Source organism: Coenobita brevimanus, chromosome 46 (assembly GCF_032717465.1).
Source record: "Coenobita brevimanus isolate Jiangsu-jjx chromosome 46, ASM3271746v2, whole genome shotgun sequence".
NCBI lineage: Eukaryota > Metazoa > Arthropoda > Malacostraca > Decapoda > Coenobitidae > Coenobita > Coenobita brevimanus.
This window is the reverse complement of record NC_136999.1, coordinates 45,772,876-45,793,660: the sequence shown is the minus strand read 5'-3', so window position 1 is coordinate 45,793,660 and position 20,785 is coordinate 45,772,876.

The following is a 20,785-nucleotide window of genomic DNA, read 5'->3' as shown; positions in this document are numbered from 1 at the left end:
TCTAAACTCTACCTCATTCACTTTGCTTCTCTTTCTCACCCAGTATCCTAACTTTACTTTCTCTGTTAAACTTCAGTAAGGGTGAGAGCAGGATTTATGTTTCAAATATGATTTTTTTTTTTGTGTGTAAAATAATAACTGTAATTTTTCCATTGGTTAAACCAGAAAATTTTAAGAACCAAGTTCATATCAGTTGTTTTCGAACAAAATTTCTCAAATTATTTACTTGTACATATTTCTACATTCGTTAGCCTCCATTTATTTCACAATCAAGTTTACGCAAAATATGTAAGAATATATATATATATTTTTTACGTATCCTTAGTTAATCTTTTACTTTTTTAAATTTAATCTTATTGCTAAATATATTTGGTACGCGAAACTCAAAATTGTAATACTGCGAATATTACCCTTATATATATATATATATATATATATATATATATATATATATATATATATATATATATATATATATACAGTATATATATATACAGTATATATATATACAGTATATATATATACAGTATATATATATATATATATATATATATATATATATATATATATATATATATATATATATATATATATATATATATATATAAAATCATCATCCGGACTTCCTTTCCCACCCAAGAGCAGGGTGAGGAGTAGCAATGTCCAGAGAGCTCAAATTTGCCCAATCCAATAGGCCACGCTTCCATTCACTCATCATTCAAACCCCTGGAATCCTGGCTCTCTCTGATACGCCAACAACATTCACCACATTCTGTAGCTTCACACAAACGTATCCAGTTGAGTCAATCCGGACGCTGTCACATTGAAAAGGGGTACCAAAAATCCCTGATCATGCATTTCTCATCACAACATTCATCCAGCCAGCTCGATCTCTAGTCAGTTCCCTAGCCTTACCGACTTCCAAACCTCTCTTCCTCACACGCTCATCCACCATATCTTTCCACCTTCTCCTTGGCCTACCTCCCGTCCTCCTTCCTTCAAATTCGCTCAGATATACCTTTTCTACGACTCTATTGTTATCCATTCTCTCCACATGACCATACCATCTCACTACACTGTCTTTGATTCTGGTGTCCACCGACTTTCTCACTCCATATCTTTCACGAATCATTATTTTATCCTATCCACCCTCTGTACTCGACATACATTCCTCAGCAGTCCCATCTCCACTGCTCTTACTCTTGACTTTTCATTTTCATGCCACACCACAGTCTCACATCCATATGTTAAAGTTGGCACTAACACTCCCTCATGTAAGCCTCGTGCAAAGGTAACACTCAAGCCTCTGTTTCTTATCAAGGCCTTCATTGCACCAGATACCTTTCTTCCTTGTGTCACTCTGCTTTCAACTTCTTTTGCACATTTTCCTCTCTTTTCTATCACTGTACCCAAGTATTTGAACTCTCTCACCAATTCCAGTCTCTCTCCTTTCATTGTAACATCACACTGGGAATCACCTTCTCTCTCAGTAACCATCATTTTACTCTGTTTTACATTTACTCTCAAGGCACGATGCTCACAAACATCAGCGAAACTCTGCACTAGCCTACCAAGGTCTTGTCCGGTACTTGCAAGCAGTACTACATCATTAGCATACAACAAATTTGAGATATTCCATCCATCACTATTCATAACCAATGCCGTCCCTCTCTCCATTACTTGTTTCATCTCTCCATCCATATATATATATTGAACAGCCATGAGGACATTGTACAACCTTGTTGTACGCCCACACCGATCGTGAACCATTCACTTAGATGCCCATTAACCCTTACACATGCTTCGCTACCATCATAAAAACTCTTGACAGCACCTAGCAGCTTACCATCTACACCACACATGCACAGAACTTTCCAGAATCCCTCTCTGTCTACTTTGTCGTATGCTTTTTCCAGATCCATGAATGCCATAAACACCTTATAGTCTTTCTCACAAGCCTTCTCTGCCATCTGCCTCACTGCAAATATTTTATCCACACATCCCCTGCCACTCCTAAAGCCACCCTGTTCATCACACACTAGGACTTCTGATATCTCTCTTACTTTCTCTATAATAATTCTTCCATATACCTTCCCTACCACACTCAATAAACTTATGCCACGATATTTCTTGCACTCACTTCGTTCACCATTATTTCTGTACAGGGGTACAATCACAGCCTTTTTCCACTCTGCAGGCACAGTTTCACTCATCCATGCCTTCTTATATATCCCCAGCAAGCACTTCTTTCCACTCTCTTCACTACTCTTAAACATCTCTGCATACACCTCATCAACCCCAGCTGCTTTCCCATTTTTCACCCGCTTCACCGCACTCTTCACGTGTGCGAGTGTCACGTCTCCTGGTACTGCATTCCTTCTCTGCACACACCCCCAAACCAATCATGTTTACAGTTGCTCTGCTCTCGCTATTCCCATTCATCAGGCTCTCAAAATATTCTTTCCTTCTGGTCCTTACTTCATCTCCATGGGTTAATAATCTACCACCTGCAGCCTTTGTACCGTCACATTTCTTTCTGCTTTCACTTCTACATTTCTGCACCTCTTTCCAGATTAACTTCCTATTTTCAGAGTAATTTGCATTCATTTTTCTTCCCATATTATCATTTACCTCCTTCTTTTTCCTCTTTACTAGTCTCTTTACGTGCTCCTTGCGCTCAATATACCCAGTTCTTATTTCAACTGAACCTCTATCCTGTAACCACTTTAACCACTTCCTCCTCCACTGCTCTCTTAACCTCCTCATCCCAGCATTCCGTACCTTTCTTCTTTGATGGTACTCTTGCCACACCACACACCACTTAATCATTCTTAACTAAGCAGTCCCTATATGCATTCCACAGGCTGTCCAAATCCATTTAATTCCAGTTCACTGATTCTAACTCCTCTACTTTGGTCCTGTAATCATCTGCCATTTTTTTTTATCCTCAGCTTCTCAACTTTCAGTCTTTTTCCCTGACTGATCCTCTCTCTCTCTCTCTTGATCCACCTCACTCCTCTCAGCTTGATCTTGCATACCACAGTCATATGATCTGACAGACCTCTACATCATCCTCTCACAGCCCTCGTATCAGCAACCATTCTCATCATCGACCTCTCTGTGAGCACCTAATCAATTAGGCTTTGCTCAACATGATCCCCGTTTCCTCTATACCATGTATATTTATGTGCATCTTTGTGTCTGAAATATGAGTTACAAATGCACAACCTCCTCTCCTGACACATATCCTTTAGTCGCTTCCAATTATCTTTTTCTCCGGGTACTCGATAACAACCCATTATGTCATCCTCAGGACCAGTACCTACTCTTCCATTCACATCCCCCATCACAATCACTTTATAGCTCCTGGACATTTCTCCCAGTACTTCATCCAGCTCATCCCAAAACCTGTCTTTGCCTCTCTCACTCCTGTCCTCTCACGGAGCATATGCTACAATCACTGCCACTTTCACCTTCTCAATCTTGAACTTGACAGACGTACATCTCGAGCTGACACATTTGTAGTCTGTCATTCCACTGTGCCACACTTCTTTCATCAACAAAGCAACTCCTTCCTTACATCTTTCTCGCCCATTAATTCCCAATCTTAGACATTTCACACCCTTCCACTCCTCCGCTTCGCACCCTTTCATCTTCGTTTCACATAACGCCATCACAGCATATCTCGCACTCTTGAACATATGCACCACTTCCACCCTCTTGCTCTCCTCATTCACACCTCTCACATTCAACATGGCCACGCGAGTCTGCCCATTTGGTTGGGGCCCTGGGCAGATATTGGACCCTCCAAGGCTCTCTGAAACGACTGCCATGATTAAGTAATTTTGGATAGAGGAATCTGGGGGACACTTAACCCTGCCAGAAACCCCGGTTATATGATTAACACCCAGTATAGTAAATGGTTTCCTAGGTAAAAAGAAAAAAAACTATTTGGCTTGTCACTCAGTGTAGAGGTCATATGGTATCACTCTACATTGAGTAAGTGGATATATATATTTGTGTCCGACTCTGGACATAGGCTTCACAGCCTGCTCTGAAGGCCCAGTAGTCCTCCATACCATACACCTCTCTACATGTCAGCACTTTGGCGCTATTATCCACCGTCCTTTTGAATACATACTAGGGCTGTATCATACGGGGCTGGTGTATTGGTATTATAAGGGGTATTTTTACAACATGTCGGCGGGTCTTCTGGGAGATCAGCAAAGTCTGATTTCATGAAATTAAAATCCCTAAACTGTTCCCTGCCGCAGTGGGGATTTGAGGCTTGGTCCGGTAGGACTGCAGGCCACCATATATATATATATATATATATATATATATATATATATATATATATATATATATATATATATATATATATATAATCATCATCAGCCATTATAAGTCCACTGCTGAACAAAGGCCTCCCCCAACCTTCTCCACGAATTCCTTGGCTGAGCCAATCTTTGCCACGTTTTCCCTGCAAATTTCTCTTTCTCATCTCTCCACCTCCTGTCTGGCCTTTTCCTGCTACCTTTACCATCTCTTGGTGTCCAGTCAACCTCTTGTTCCATCGATTATCGCTTGTTCTTGCTACATGGCCTGCCCACCTCCATTTCTGTTCTTTTATAACTTCTATAATATCTTTGACTTTAGTCTGCTCTCTCACCCAAGTTGATCTTTTCCTGTCTCTTAAAGATATTCCCAACACTGACCTTTCCATCGCTCTCTGAGAACGAATTAATTTATTTTCCATCGATTTTGTCAGTTTCCAAGTCCCACAACCATACGTCATAGCTGGAATTATACATTCGTTATATACTTTTCGTTTCATACAAACTGGCAAGCTACTTTTCATAATGTCTCTATGTTTACCGAAAGCTTTCCATCCAATTGTAATGCGTCTTTTTTTTTTCACTATCATTATCTTTCGTTAATTTTAGTATTTGTCCCAGGTAATTTAATCCTTAACTTCTTCAAGAATTTCTCCACTTATTCTTATGACGCTCTTTGGTGTTTGAGGATTAAACATTAGTTTTACTCCGGTTCATCTTTAGCCCTACTTTGAGACTTTCTCTACTCAGGTCGTTTAACATTTCTTGCAACGTCTCAGCTTTTTCTGAGATTAGAACAATGTCATCTGCAAATCTTAAATGGTTTAGCTTTTCTCCATCTATGATTACTCCTTTGTTTTCCCAGTCTAGCTTTCTGAAAATACTTTCTAGGCTTGCTGTAAATAACTGGTGAAATTGTATCTCCCTGACGCACGCCCTTCTCCATCTTAATTTTCTCTGAGTCCTTATGTAATTTAACTGTAGCAGTTCCGTCTTTATATATGTTTTCGAGCAGTTTTACAATGTTCTCATTCACTCCTTGTTCTCGCAATGAATTTATAATTGCTATGTGCTCCACTGAGTCGAAAGCCTTTTCGCAATCAACAAAACCTAAGCACAGTGGTTTATTATATTCTGTAGTTTTCTCAATTAGCTGATTCATTGTGTGCAGATGATCAGTGGTCGAATACCCGCATCGGAATCCTGCCTGTTCACGAGGTTGGTTTTCCTCCAAATTTGTAGCTATTCTGTTTGTAAGGACTTTAGTGAAAAGTTTATAAATGACTGATAACAAGCTAATGGGTCGATAGTTACTAAGGTCTTTTGAGTCACCTATTTTATAAAGTAGAATAACAATTGCATTACACCATGTTTTGGGAATTTTCTTCTGTTTTATACATTGGGTAAACTAGTGAGCAAGCCTATTTTGCACTTCTGCTCCTGCATCCAACAGTAAATCGCTACTATTCCATCTTCTCCCGGACCCTTCCCTCTTTTCATATTTTTAAGAGAAATATTTACTTCGTCTGGCGTTATCTCAAGTATTTCACTTGTGTCAACAGAAAAGTTAGCTATTGGTACTACTGTCTTTGATGCATACAGTTCTTTGTAAAATTCTTCAACTCGCTTCAGCATCATATCTCTGCATTTAATGGCTTCACCGTTTTTGTCTTTTAGTGATGTCATTTGTTGCTTTTCAAGTGCCATTTTATTTCGGACCTGTTTCAGACTTTTTCCTTTTTTGATGGTTTCTTTGATTTGATCCATGTTTCTCTTTCTTTTTTCTTCTCTTTGTCTTTTGTTGATAAGCTTATTTAATTCCGCTCGTTCTATTTCATCTTTCTTTGTTTTTACTTTCATTACCTTTCTTTTTTTCATAAGCTCAAGTGTCTTCTCTGAATACTTCCCGGCTTTGGTTGTATTAGGTTTTCCTACTACCTCCGCTGATTCTTTTAGGACTTTTGTTAGTCTGTCATTCAACTCATCAATGTCACATTCAGCATAACTGAGAGCCTGAAATCTGTTCCTTATTTCCAACTGAAAAGCTGCTTTGTTTTCGCTGACTTTTATTGGGCATATCTTTTTATCTTTAATTATCTTCTTTCTTTCACTTTTGAAATTGAATCTTGCTGTGCAACCCACCATTCTGTGGTCACTTCCAATATTTACCTTGTTGATAACTGTGATTTTTGTGATTGTGTTATTCTTATTTGCTATAATGAAGTCGATTTCATTCTTTGTTTCTCCATTTGGGCTTCTCCAGGTCCACTTTCTCCCTATTCTTTTGTGAAAGAATGTGTTCATTATTCTCATGTTAAACATTTCTGCAAAGTTTACCAGCATTTCTCCTCTTTTGTTCCTTTCTCCCACTCCAAATTTTCCCATACATGCTTCTCCATTTTTTGATTTTCCAACTTTTACATTGAAGTCTCCCATGAGTATAGTATAGGTGGTCTTTTCTTCTTCCATAATCTGGGAGATGTCATCATAGAATGTTTCAATTTCTTCATCTGAGCTCTGAGAAGTTGGTGCATATACTTGTATCACTTTCAGGGCATATTTTTTGCACAGTCTGATTACAACCACTGCTGCTCTGTCAGATGCACTGCTGAATTTAACAATGTTGTCTTCAAGATTTCTGTTAATTAGAAATCTTACACCACTAACTTTCATTTTCCCTTCCTCTGTGGTAAAACAGGCGGCCACTGTCATTTAGCTGAATTACTTTTTCTTCCTTTCTGTGAGTCTCACTCAAACCTACAATATCCCAACTAATGTATTTCCAGTTCAGCCATTAAGTTATCAAGTTTGTAATCTTCAGCGAGGCTTCTTACATTGTATGCATAAATCTTCATTGATTTAAGAGTGTTTAATATCCCAGTCTCTATCTTGTCAACACAGTGATTACTCACTTTCGGTGGCACACTGCCCATAAGCACAGGAGGCAGTGCGGTTGGACCTTCAATAGACGATGATCCAACAGGAACGCCCATCAAATACTTTGCAATAGAATTCATGTTTGGTTGGGAGGATTGTGGCAAATAATCTCATCTCCCTGCCACATAGTTTCTGGTGAGATGTAATTTTTTCTGCCACCTTATTCGTTATATTCGGTGGAGCCCTATATATCTATAGGGGGTCCCATTGTCCACGCCGTCTAAGACAGTACCTTGTATATCTACAAGGCCTTCCCCTATCCGCCACCTGGGGACGCGCCAGGTAGCAGTGGGATCCTGCCCCTGGATATATATATATATATATATATATATATATATATATACAGTAATCCCTCCAATATCCGATGTAATAATGCCAAAGACATGTCCAGATAGTGATCCTATCCGGATATTGGGCCCCAGCCTCCTGGACTTGTACTTTTGACCCTAACTCAGAAAAATACCTATACAACTCCCTCTGGATATGCATTGCACCTATTTAACACCCAAATCACACCAATAAGGGACATAAAAGACTGAAATAAATGCAAAAGAACCATAAAATGAGGTTTTAGAGGTGAGTTTATACAATATTAAACATTCTGGGTACTTACAAGTCCCTGGCTCCTGGACTGGTTTGAACCGCCAGTTTGCAGTCCACAGTTAATCCTCTGCACTCTAAATTCTAATTTCTTAACACTGCACAACACTGTAAATTCCTGTGTGTCCTAGTGGTGAGGTATTGCAGTTTATTCACTGTTTATTCACAAAAAACAAGCACCTGTGGCTTGCACTGCTATGAGCATCTGCTCTCGATCAGAGTTTGGCTGTGACTCTTGATAATGGTGGGGTAACAGAGTTGCCAGATCGCAAAGGCCACATTACTAATCTCCTCAACTTTCATTACCAAATTTAACTTTTCATTACCAAATTCATAAAGCTAGCATTTATTCTTCACTAATTATATATACAAGTGGAAATACATGTAATCACTCTTCTTATAATTAACACCATGTTGTTTATTTTCACGCTATGTAGGGTAGCAGATTAATCAGAGAGAGCAAAGAATCCACCATCTCCATCCTGTGTATCCTCATACATGTGAAAAATCCATTTGGTAATGAATTATTCTGATTCATTACCAAATGAATTTTTCATTATCAAATTGGCCCACACTTGGTAATGAAAAATACCAAATGGCAACCCTGACAGGGGAGGGGGGAGGGGGAGGAAGGAAGGGGTGAAGGGACCATGGTGTAACAGCTGTTCGGCGCCACGCGGCAATTTCAAATTACGGGAGAGAAAAAAGTCAGATTTATTTTCGATTTTTTTTGCGGTTTTTGGCCCATTTTGGGAATATTAGATCCCAGGACGATTATGTCCAGTTAGTGGGGATATTCAGATATTGGGCGTTCGGATATTAGAGGGATTTTATATATATATATATATATATATATATATATATATATATATATATATATATATGTATATATATATATGTATATATATATATATATATATATATATATATATATATATATATATATGATGGATTACAAAATTTTGCTTTAGATGTGCATTGGTCACATTTCCTTATTTTATACCCTCAAACACGTGCTAGGGCTGTCGCATAACTGGTGTATTGATATTAGTTGGGGTGTTTTTATGACATGTCAGCTGTTCTTGGGTAGATTAGGAAATTCTGCCTCGCTGAGAATCAAATTATTTAAATTGTTATCTGCCCTAGACAGGATTTACAAGTCACATCCCGAGCTATTTTACACCTCCGACACCCCCCAATCCCGAGCTATTTTGGAAATTTTTTTTTTTTGGCTAAAACTTTCACTTTGGTTGAGAAACAAAGGAAAATCACCATCAAAGGGCTTACCGTGGTCCACAAGTAGTCGGAACAGGTGAGATCCCCCGCGCCAGGTATCATATTCTATCATTGAAGTGTGAGTCGCTCACGTTTTCTATGGTAGGTAATTTTGGGAGAAACCACAAACAACACCTCTACATTTATTGAATTTGAACTAATAGACTATAAGAATAACAATATAATGGTTTTCAATGACATATATATGAAAAATAAGCATTGTACCTTTGCGCAAGCATAGCGAGTTGGGCCAGAGTGGTAAAGCGCTATGTGCTAAGTTTGTTGTTTCAGTCTACATATCATTTTTTCTACTTGTATACAGCTGTTTCAATGTCATTTTACCATTTGGTACTGTTTGTAAATGTTTTCAAGTATTTACATTCATTACGAGGGCTTTTAGCGAAATGCTAGCGCATATTCACGTAGTAAGCATAATCTCTACCACTCGTGTTTCAACTTCTACTTTATTTCTTCAGTCCCAAATATACTTCCCCACTTACATTACATCCATTTACACCCAATATTGCACAATATATATTTACGGGCCTTATTTATTCAACTGAGTGTCAGGATATCGCACCAAAATACCCTCGCAATGAGTGTTTCGATGAAGATAATACTCATACACTTACATACTAATTTCTCACTTATATTACACCAGTTTCCACTTGTATACTCCTATTTACATATATGCGGGCCTTATTTATTCCAATGAGCGTCAGAAAATCGCATCTATATACACTTGCTAGGAATATTTTGACTTAGAATAAATTTCAGCACTTACAAAAATTTCAACTAATATTACACCTGTTTGCATTATTCACACTAATATTTACGTATTTATGGGCCTTATTTATTCCACTGAGCGTCAGAATATCGCATCAAAATACCCTCTCTAGGTATGTTTCCACTAAGATCATATTTATACACTTACATAATAATTTTCCACTTATATTACACCCGTTTCCACTTACATACTACTATTTACAAATCTACGGGCCTTATAATTACACTGAGCATCTGTTTGTCGCATTTATTTCTAAGTATCAGCGTCATATCGCATTCACACCATATCAGAAGTGCATCAAGGTGTTATACTCACTGAAACATGGGTGAATACAGAGACCCACGTCACAATCAACGCACTCATAGCGGGTGTCTTTTCTCTGAGTGGTGGGTCTCACACAGGAATTGCTACACACATGACACCTGAGTTGGGGCCTAGGTCTATTTGGCTGGAGAGGTATAGGAGTGGGGAACTGCGGGCGGATATTCTCAGGGGAGTTTGGGCGGCAGGGGCAGTGTGTGTGCGGTGTTGGGGCCTTTCAAACGCATACCTGGGAAAAATCTCTCGTGTTAGCTCCCTCACAAACCCTTCAAAGGTTTCCTGAACTCCTGTTGTCATGGCATGCAGGTGGTGGCAATTCAAGGCAGTTATATCTAGCAAGTGAAAGAAGAGCTTCTTGTACCACTTCATCGTGGTCCTGGCACACTCGACCGTGGATATCATGGAGTCTGACTGGTCCACCAGGCGCATGTTGATGATGTAATCGAGGACACACTCAGGTTTCCATATGTGGCGCCTGTTCTCGCTCTAGTAATCCACAGATTCTGTACGGTGCATCAAGGGGCGGTGAATTGTGGACGAGAGGCTGACTTCTCTATTGTGGTTCCACACTGTTGCAAGTATATTGTTTGCCTGGAAGAAGACAACCTCATTTCTGTCAAGTTTCCGCCCCACCTTGACCATGTGACACCAGTTCACCTTGACGGTACCACAGATTCCCGTGTCATGCCTGTGTAGATAACAAGTGAGAAGAGGGCTAGTGTACCAGTTGTTCAGGTAAAGAACGTGACCACGTTGAAGGTAGTCTTCTATCATTGTCTTTACCACTGCTCCAGACAGTCCAATACTCCGATCTTCTATTATGTCTGTCTGTGCACCGGTGTACAAGACTCTGTCTTGCACAAAACCAGTCCTACAGTCACAATTAACAAAGATCTTGAACCCAAAACGGTGCCTTTTGCTGGGTATGTACTGCCGAAATGAAATATTGCCTCTCCACAACACGAGACTCTCGTCTATATTGAGGTCTCTATAGGGATAAAATGAGGAACGAAATGTTTGCCTCTGGTGATCAAAGACCAACCTAATTCGCCTCATCTTATCTGTGTCTTTTGCATTTGGAGGATAATCAGCATAGTAAAAGTGGAGGCGACTTAGAATCTGCTGAAAGCGATTATGGCTCATGACTTGGCCAAATATTGGTGTCAGCATAACAGGGTCCCTTGTCCGGTATGCCAGAATTCTGTTCTTTCGTACAATACCCATCGAAAGTATCAGGGCAAAAAATAACATTTCTGAAAGGGAGACTGGGTGATCATATTTGATAGAATGCCTGCTCCTTGTGCCCAGTCTTTCACTCTCACTGCGCTGGCTGCTAGCAAGACGGTTTGTCTGGTCCACTATTTCCTCCACAAAAGCCTTACTGAAAAAAAGGTGGACAAAATCCAGCCTGGTGGAATTAGGGTGAATTCCAGGAGCAGTGCAGCCAGCACGCCCCTGCTCAGTGAAAGGGTGAATGAGGGGAGAAAAATCACTCCCATCCTTCCAATTCCAACTCACATAACCTTCATCCCCATCGCCCCCATCGTTGCCTTCGTCTGGGTGGGGAGGAGATGCTGGTGGGGGAGGTTGGGGAGGAGGAGTGGGGAGGGCTTCCCCACTTGCACTCCTCTTCCCTCGGCCTTTACCCTTTCCCTTTCCCTTACCTTTACGGCCTTGTGGAACATTAGGGGGCTGTGGGGATGAAATCTGTGAATACTGGGGAGCATAAGATGTGCTGGGGAGTGATTCCTCCCCACCTTCCCCCTCCATCACAACACCACGTGATTCATCATTCACCCTCACTTGCCCAAGTGATACTTCCTGCCGCCTCACACCTCCACGGGAGAGCGATGACTCACTCCCGCCACTCTTACTTTCAATACTCCTCCCTGCACTTTCCCTTTCACTCCCCACTCCCTCCACGCCTCTTCCGACCTCCCCAAACAAAAGACTAGGCCCATACCTGCTCGTACGACGTGATGTGCCCTCGGGGCCACGATGGGTGATAATTTCCCTGCCGTACCACGTGGCAGCACGTCCCGTGGCTCCGTCCTCATCCTTGTCCTCGTCCTCAAAATCCGGCTCCACATCATGTAGGAGCTGCCGAGAGGATGTTGCACTTTGTTTTTGTGCAGGCTGGTCCTCTCTAGCAGCACGATAAGTCATGTAGTGCCGCTTCCTGGGGGACAGGACTTCCTCATCACTGCTGCTGCTTTCCACCTCCTCTGGTTGGGCATAAACTTTGTCCACAACCTCGTCGTCCAGTGGGGAATCACTGTCGCCTGTGAAGGCGTCATGGTGGCTTGGATTTCCTCCTCCGAGAGACTTTTATGTACCATGTCTGAGCAGGACCGTTGCTAACAGTTGAGTGACTGAGCCGAGGGTGAGCGCTGGTCGCGCGGAGTCACCGAGTGTCCCCGCCTGGTGGCAGGTAGGGGAAGGTCGAGCAACCCTATGTACCAAAAATCAAGAGCAAATAATGAAAATTGTGCAAATTATGCACCTTGCAATTGCACAACATACCAGTACATCGACGGGACTGGCAAATGCAAAATGTTGCAACGTACTCATATGTCGATGGGATCCCTCAGGTTAAAACCTGCGCCAATGGAGCCGTACACCACATCTCTACTGACTCGTCCTATAATTATCATGTATCTATCAAGAACGCTGACTTGTTAAAGCTGATTAGCATAGAATGATGCCTGTCACAAAAAAAGTGCCGTGGGGTGGTGAAAAGTCATAGTAGCCTGTTTCTGCCACTGATATGCATGACATAAGCTGCAAAAGGACGGAAATCTAGGCCTAGTTAGAGTAAAAAGAGTAGTCATTCTTTCTTGTCAATCCAATGTGCATGGAGAAATAGCAGGGCAGAAGGAAATGGTAGATCTTTTATTGCAGGATGAAAAACTGATGGAGAGATTTCGTATTCAGAGACAGAATGGGAAATTTAGTATGGATTGGTTGACCACTACTAGTCTTGTCTAATTAAAAATGATAAAGCAGAAGGAAACAGTTAGCTTTTACTGGGAGATGAAGGATTGATGGGGAGATTTTAGAAGCAATAGCAGAAAAGGAAATGCTGTATGGCATGGTTGATTAGTAGAGAAGGAAATGCTATATGGCATGGTTGATTAGCAGAAAAGGAAATGCTGTATGGCATGGTTGATTAGCAGAGAAGGAAATGCTGTATGGCATGGTTGGTTACCTCGCCTGAACAGAGTTCGATGAGGTATTGTTTTTGGTGGAATTTAGTTTGTTTGTTAGCAGTATTACGGAAAAATGGCTGAATGAAATCACATGAAACTTTTATGTGTGGGAACTGGTACCCAAAGAAAGTGATTAAATTTTGGAGGTAACTGAGTCACCCTGGGAGGTCAAAATCAAGGTCACGGATTTTCAAAGGACAATAACTTGAAAACGATTGAAGATAAAGGTAATTACAATTTTTAACATATAGAAACTCGTAATATGGGCTTTCATTTGGCACCAAGACTTTGACCTCAAATTAAATGAAAGGTCAAACTCAAGGTCACGGATCTTCAGGGGCCTATAATTAGAAACTGATTGAAGATAGAGAGATAATTATTATTATCAACATATACGAAATCCCATATGGTTTTTTTGTTGGTACTTTGACCTTTGACCGTAAGCGACCTTGATAGGTCAAACTAAAGGTCACAGATATTCAGGGGGTTATGACCCGAAACTCTTTGAAGATAGAGATATTTACCAAAACCAAGATATAGGATGTCTCATCTGGGCTTTCATGACCTTTGACCTTGAGTGACCCTGAAAGGTCAAATGCAAGATCATGGATTTTCAAAGGAGTTAACTTGAGCATATCTGTGTCATTACCTTAGATTTTAATTGTACACTGACACTAAATGGCATAAACGAGTCAGTATTTACTATTTAACAGCAATAAAATATCTGCTGCACAGCTCAGGCTGTGCTGGCCGTGCATCACTGTAAACAACTTTACGCAATCTTACGTATGGCGCTACGCAAAGACGGAGAGAGAGAGTTTTTTTTTTTTTTTTCATTTCACCAGATGATGTATGGGATGTTTATCTTCAAGTTTACAATAAACAATTTTTTTTTTTTTTTTTTCATTTTTTCACTACTCCCCTACGCAAACTTATGCATGGCCCTACGCAAAGACAGGGAGTTTTTTTTTTTTTTTTTTTCACCAAATGATGCCCTGGATGTTTATCTTCAAGTTTATAAAAACAAAAACTAAAAAATTTCCTTCATTTTTTGCGCACCACGGGGTGGGGTAAAAAGAAAAAAAAAAAAAGGTAATGGCACAATCCATGGGTTAAGGAAAAAAAGGTAAATATTACAGCCACACCCAAAATCAAGTACTTCTTGACAGTATGTTCTTTTTATTTCATAAAATTATGCACAGTATCAACTTGAAAGATTTCACTGAAGTCCTAAAACATCCTGTGAGCTTTCGTTGCAAACATTTTGGGATGTAGAGGGAAAAACTCATTTGTAACAGTACTGTAGTTGAGGTAATTAACCGTCCAAGCCCCGAAGGGGCTGTAGGCCCCAAAAATTTAAAAACAAGTATGGGTAAAAAAAATAAAAAAAATTACCATGACTCTTCAAATTCATCATATCGACGTGAAATCAAAACCTACATGTGCGTCTTTGAAATCTGCAACCTATAACATGGAACATTACATCATGAGGGTTTCTCCTCCAGTTATCGGTAGGGGAGGCAGTGTCGGTGGGTTAGGCCTAAAAGTTCGAATGGGCTTAAAACCGTCAATTTTCACCCGATTTACTTCATATTTGATATGTGACATCTTTGACTAGATATACTAATATGCTTATAGTCAGCACTAAAATGACTGCCGGGGACAGGTTTGCAGTGCCTTGGAACCGTTTCTTGTTTGGGGCTGAGTTACGTGACAGTGGATTGCTGTCACGTATCTTTGCTCAAACATACTGACGTAAATATTCTTTGTCAAGAACGTCTGTAAGTATTTTATTCTGTCTTTATACTTTCTTATTCAAGTGTTCGATGATTAGTCGTCTCATTCTTGTTTTCATTATTAATTTTCCTTCATTTATTATATATACTAGCTGGTATGGATTTATTCATACCAAGTCAACAGTTCACTAAAAGATCGAACTCTCCAAAATGGTTTGATAGCAATTGTGCCAGTGCAGCAGCCCAAAAGTCATTAGCATATAACTCTTACTTAAAATCAAAAACATCTGAAGCAAGCATCAAAAACAACCCTAATGACAATAAAATATTCTGGTCAACTCTTAATTCTTTCAATAATAACTTTAACAAGTCATCTTCCATTCCCCCACTAAAATCTTCAGATGGCAACATTACAAATGAGCCGAGTGGGAAAGCGGATATCTTTGCCAGTACATTTGCCAGAAACACTACCATAAACGATACCAGCCAGAATGTCCCAGTACTAGAACTTGACTCTCCCGAAATTGCCCCACTTAAAATACAGACAAGATACGTAAAATCCATCCTAGACAATTTACCTACCAACAAAGCTCCAGGCCCAGATGGAATTCCGCCAATTGTTTTGAAAAAGTGTTCCCCTGAACTTGCCTCTGTTCTAGCTAAATTATTCAGACTATGCATACGTACTTCTTTATTCCCAAATTCATGGAAAGAAGCCAATATCCACCCAATTCCGAAGAAAGGAAGTTCCTCTGATCCCTCTGATTACAGACCAATAGCTGTCACATCTTCTCTTGGTGAGGTATTTGACACCTTAATAAAAAAGCACATTGTTAAACATCTTGAATCCAACAGCTTAATTAGTGAGAGACAATATGGTTTTCGCCACTAAAGATCCACCATTGACATACTCAATATCCCAACTCATACCATCCATCAATCAATTGATCTACACGGAAAAACTCATGCAGTAGCTTTTGATATTTCTAAAGCTTTCGACAGAGTATGGCAGCGTTCCCTGCTGTCCAAACTCCCTTGCTATGGACTAACGCCTTTTGTTCCTTTGATTTCTTCGTATCTTAGTGACAGGAAAATAAGAGTAAAAGAAAATTATGTATATTCCAATTTCCATTCAATCAGCGCCAGCGTGCCACAGGGGTCAGTTCTGGTGCCAACCCTATTCCTGGTTCATATTAATGATCTCTTATCTGTCACCCACAATCCCATCCACTCATACGCAGATGACTCAACACTACATAGTTCATTCACACTCAGACACCCATTTACAAAGTCTAATACCTCTACTTCTCAACTCAGTACAGCCATCTCCATAAATCAAGACCTATCTACGATCAGTGAATGTGGACAAGAGAACCTTGTCTCTTTTAATGCTAGTAAAACTAAATATATACAATTTACTAATAGACAGATATTGCCAGATTCGTACATTACCTTCAGTGGTACTAATATTCCCATCTCCAAAAGTATTGAAATTCTTGGCATCTTACTTAACAATGCCCTCAGCTGGACCTCTCATGTTAGATCACTTGCTTAAACCACCTCAAAGAAACTTGGATTATTGTACAGAGTCCGTAACTTCTTCGCTGATGAGCAGTTAGCTATAATTTATAAGAGCCATGTGCGCTCTCAGCTTAAATATTGCTCACCCTTGTGGAATGGATGTGGAGAGGTTGCATTAAGACAGGGGTCGGCAACCTCCGGCCCGCAGAGTCCGAACTCATGGCCCGTCACCCTGCTTGATATTTATATAAAATCTGGCCCGCAACAGCCTAGCCAACTAAATGAGTAAGTCGGCACCTCGCGACGTGTCAGGCCACTGGCTCCGGGCTTCAAGCTGTTCACCTCCCCCTTTGACTTCCCTGTGGACGAAGCCCCTGCCCCCCTACAGATGGAGTTGGTGGAGCTTCAGTGTAATGACGAAATGAAGGCAAAGTACCGTACCACTTCTCCACTGTCCTTCTTCCGTGACCTCGTCCTCCCTTCTGACAAATTTCCAAATTACATTGAGCATGTAAAACGCATCTTTGCTATGTTTGGCAGCACTTACTGTTGTGAGCAACTGTTTTCAAAAATGAAATATACAAAGTCTCGCATTCGCTCCCAGCTAAGTGACCGCCACCTCAATGACATTCAGCTCTTGTCTACCTCATCAATCGATCCAGACACTGAATCACTTCTCCATGGCAAACAGCACCAACCATCCCACTAATTTGCATGTCTCCTGATAAAACTGTTTTCTGCAGTCACTGATTTGCATGTTTTTCAATAGGTTTCTAGTAATCTAGTCACTGGTTAGCTTGCTTTTCTACAAAATTTTTGTATATTGTCACTAACTGTTTTCTGCAGTCACTGATTTGCATGTATTTCAATAAATTTCTTGTAATATAGTCACTGGTTTGCCTGCTGCTCTCTATTTTTTTTTTGTATATTGTCACAAACTGTTTTCGGCAGTCAATAATTTGCATGTTTTTCAATTAATTTCTTGTAATCTAGTCACTGGTTTGCCTGCTTTTCTATAAAATTTTTTGTACAGTCACTTTTGGGTTCTCTTTGGCACTCTGACCCGCAGGCTACTCCTAGAAGCTTTCTCTGGCCCTTGCACTGAAAAGGTTGCCGACCCCTGCATTAAGACAACTAGACAAAATTCAGAACAAAGCTGTTAGAATGATTAACAACCCTGCCATTACAACTAAAACTACCTCCCATGCAAGTAAGAAGGAATGTTGCCTCCCCTGCATTATTTTACAGATTTTTTTTTGGCAAATGCTCAGACGAAGTTGTGTCCATGGTGCAACCTCTCCATGCCTTCCCTCGTACTACACAGGCATCTGGTAGTGCTCATGACTGGAATGTCACTTAGCCTTATTGCAGAACTTCTGCCTATCAAAATTCTTTCATTACCCGAACTGCATCTCTTTGGAACTCGCTTCCACAGAGCTGTTTCCCTCCAAATTTCGACCACAGCTGTTCAAGTCTAACTGTTACAGATATTTTATGAACGGAGGACACCAGTAATCTGGTGTATGGATTATTATATTATTTTTCATTTGTTTTTCCTTCCTCCGTTCTGTTATTATAAATATATATATATATATATATATATATATATATATATATATATATATATATATTGTTACGTTGTCCGCCTTTCCGTTCCCACGGATGCAGCCATTACAGCTGGGCTAGGGGATTATGCAGTATGTATCCGTGTCATTCGCGGAGTTTACATTAGCGAGTGTTACAAGTTCTTTTGTTTCTTTCGTTCCTGCCACTGAGGGCAATTTTATTTTATACCATGCTGAGTATGCATTTGATTATTTTGATTGTCTTATGTGAGCTACCAGTATATTTAATAATGTTTTGCTTGCATTAGAAGTACCAATTCATTGTATAGAGAGAGAGAGGGGCACGAATATAAGTTCTTATTAATTAATTTGATTATGCGTTCGCGCTTGGCCGTGCGCGAGCCTTGATCAGAGTCAGTCTCTTCCCAGCTAGCTTCCGTATCGTGCGTGTGTGCACACTCTCTCTCTCCCCAGTCATTTTTATGCCGAGCTGGCGTTTTCATTTAAGTTTATTTTTATTCTTTTGTTGCTGACTGAGGGAAGTAGTTACTTTATTTTGTTTTTGTAACCGTGTTGTCTTTGGAGGGCCAGTTTGGCTCACCGTGGTCTTCTCGCTGCCTTTGTTAACGTTCCCCAACACCCGTACATACACACACACCCCTAACCCCTACACAGTTAATCCCATCTCTTTGCTCAAGGCTAGTGAGAACCATCGTGAGCTATTAACTGCGTTCCCCCTTGGACACGGGTTAAGTAGAAAGTCGTCATCACCGGAAGTAAGTGGGAGGTGTTCCTGTATACTGTCTCGGGCGGTATTACTTCCGGTAGTGACGATAGTAGGCTAGATCTATAGGTAGGTTGTTCCGTTTTATTATCAAAGTACAGAGTGTTGCGTTCTTAAGTAAGTACTTTTCCGTTGCGCAGTTTTTCTCTAGTTTGCGGAGTGTCAGTGCCGGGGTCTGCGTTATTTTTGCAACGCAGTGGAGGCCGATCATCTAAGGCTGACTTGTTGTCTTTTTTGTAATAGCCCCGGGCTGGCGCCACCGTAACAGTGGCGACCTCGCATCAGGATATCCTAACAGTGCCTTTTTCTTGCTAGGATATCGTTACCTTGGCGTTCTCTGTGCTTTGAGGTGAAGTTGATGTGTTTGTAGTTTCTCAGTCAGCATTAGTATTTCATTATTCAGTACTGCCATTGATTTGTCGCCATGGAGTCACGCGTGTCTACACCAGATCGCGTACGTGCTGAGTCACCTGTGGATATGGAAAATATGGAACAACGAGAGGCACATAGCAAAGGTACTCCCCGTGTGAGCCCTGAGTTTGACTATGGTGCTGAGTTGCCTCGTTTCGCTACCCCACTATTACCATCTATGATGCCGCCGAGCCAGTTTAGAGCAGTTCCCCCGGGTATGTCTGGTGCTTTCCCTGGAGCTGTTCATTCCACTCCCATATACCCTGGAGTCTTGTCACCGGAGGCTCAGTTGCAGTTGGAGTTAAAAAAGATGGAGGTGCAGCGTGCAAAAGAAGAGAGGGAGATGGAGATGCAGCGTGCAAGAGAGGAGATGGAGTTGCAGCGTGAAAAAATGCGATTTGAGCTGGAGAAGACTCGTTTGGAGGTGACTGCCAATAGACCAACTTCAGATACCCAAACCTCAGGCCGTGCAGAGGATAGGGAGAGTTGGTTCTCAAGGAGTCTAAAATTAGTGCCAGCATTTGATGAGTTGAAGGTGACAGAATGGTTTGTCAGGTTTGAGAAGAAGGCTAGGGAGTTTGAGTGGCCAAGGCAGCGCTGGGTGGGGTTGGTATCTAATGTGCTGAAGGGAAAAGCCTTGGAAGTGTATAATAGGTTGAGCCCTGAGGATGTAGATGATTATGATGAATTTAAAACAGCCATCCTGAAGGCATATGAACTTAGACCAGAGGCTTATCGGTTGTTGTTCCGTGGTGCTCGGAAAAGGCCTGCTGACACCTATATGGCCTACGCCAGGTATCTGGAGGAGAGGTTAGACGAGTGGTTGCTGAGTGAGAGCGCCACTTCGTATAACGAGGTGCGTGAACTGCTTTTGATGGAACATTTTACCAACATGGCTGACAAAGAAATTGGTGTTAAAATTAGGGAGAAGAGATTCAAGACCGTGAAGGAAGCAGCGACGTGGGCTGATGACCGGGTGTTTGCCTTGCGGAGTATGGGGGTCAAGTACGCTAATTTTCAGTATTCCAGGGAGAGGACTGTGAGTGGCCCTGCCTGGGATAAATCTCCCGTGAATCAGTCCAAGGGAAGTTCAGAGGAGAAAAAGAATTCAGGGAGAAAGAGCCCTGTATCCAGTTCGAAGCTAGTTTGTTACTTTTGCAAACAGAGTGGGCACATCAAGCCTAACTGCCCTAAGTGGAAGGCCTCCCAAAATGCCAAACCAGTGGCACTAATTGTAGGTTCGAGTCAGGTGAACGAGAGGAGTTGGGAGAGTGGTAACGGTGAGGGAGAAGTCTGTGGAAA